A 1,585-nucleotide genomic window follows, 5' to 3' on the forward strand; every position below is an offset into this window, starting at 1 on the left:
CTCAGATCTGGGGTCGCCCTTCTGGCTCAGCCCGCATCCTGTCTCGGTGGGCAGAGGCCCGCAGGCCGTCTCTGGACAGGCTGGTGACACCTAGAGCTGCCTGTGGCCACCGTGTAGGAGCCATCTTCCAGAAGGTCCAGCCAGAGGGCCCCTGCTCACCGGATGAACAGGGTTAGGAAGCCGGGGAGCTGGCATTTGCCGCTGGGGCCCGTTATCCTATGTTATTAAAAGAAAGACGGAACAACAGCTCCGTAAATACAGTTAGGTCGCGTGCCTTCTGTGTTTAAATCATATTTCCTAACAGCCGTTGCTAGGTTTGCTTCGGTTTGGTTGAGCTAGCCACTCCGGAATCTGGGAAGACGGTCTGGCCGCTTTTGCTCATATCTGCCTGGAGAGGTGGCTTTTCCTGCCACCCCCTTCCCCCACCTACCCGTCCCCATGACTGAGGACTGTTAGGAGAGACCACTTTTTTCCCATCTTCCCTCACTGAATGTTGCAATTAGAGGGCCTACTCCAAACAATAAGAGGAAAGACCTTGGGTTGCCCGTGAATTACTCCCAGAAGGGGATGGAAAAAAATACAAGATTACCTTTGAGGAGGAGGGACAAGAATTGGGAGAGAGTGTGTTCATTCATGTGACAAAACAACAACAAGAAACTTGAAAACTTCCCCAAACCAAGATATGGCCATAACTTGGGGCAACCCTCTTTTGGAGCCCCTCCTGCTGCGGAAACTTTGTCTTCTTAATTAAAGAAGAGTCCTTAGCTTAGAGAGGATATAAGTTTGGATTTTTTTTTTAATTACAAGCTTCAGCTTTCTTCTTGAATAACAAGTTGTTAAATAATAGCTTCTTCATTAAGTATACTCCCAGCAAGAGATACATCCTGCAGTGTTGCCTAACATTTTATGTTAGGAAGGAGGAAGGGTTAAAAACCCCAAAAGAAAAGAAAGTCTCCTTTCAACGCAGTGTTTGGTTACATTTGTGCTTCTTATTATGTAATTTAGCTGCATCACAATGAAGTGTTGTCATCCATTATTTTCTTCATAATACATCAGGAATAGGAACTAAAATTGAAAGAAAAAAAAAATTCGAGTAGATTCTGGCCTCCCTGGGGGAAAAAAAATGAGAGAAATGAAAATGGATCTATGGCATGTCTTATTCAGTTATTTAATTGGATTCTATGGATTAAAAAAACGAACAGCCAGGCTCGGTGGCTCAGCCTGTAATCCCGCACCTTTGGGAGGCTGAGGTGAGTGGATTGCCTGAGCCCGCGGGTTCGAGACCCGCCTGGGCAGGCAAGACCTCATCTCTACAATAAATAAATTTTAAAAATTATCTAGGTGTGGTAGTGCGCGCCTGTAATTCCGGCTACTCTGAAGGCTGAGGCGGAAGGATCACAACTCAGCTCTTCCCCTGTTTCACCTGGCCTTTAAATCATTACTGATAAAACACCATTTTCCCCAACGACTTCACACACATCCATTCCTTTTTTTTTGCGTTGGAGTCTCACTGTTGCCTAGACTGGAGTGCAGTGGAATGCTCCTGGCCACCGCAGCCTCGACCTGCTGGACTCAGGTGATCCTT

Source organism: Carlito syrichta, unplaced genomic scaffold (genome assembly GCF_000164805.1).
Source record: "Carlito syrichta isolate Samal-C Ts95f unplaced genomic scaffold, Tarsius_syrichta-2.0.1 Scaffold86271, whole genome shotgun sequence".
Taxonomy (NCBI): domain Eukaryota; kingdom Metazoa; phylum Chordata; class Mammalia; order Primates; family Tarsiidae; genus Carlito; species Carlito syrichta.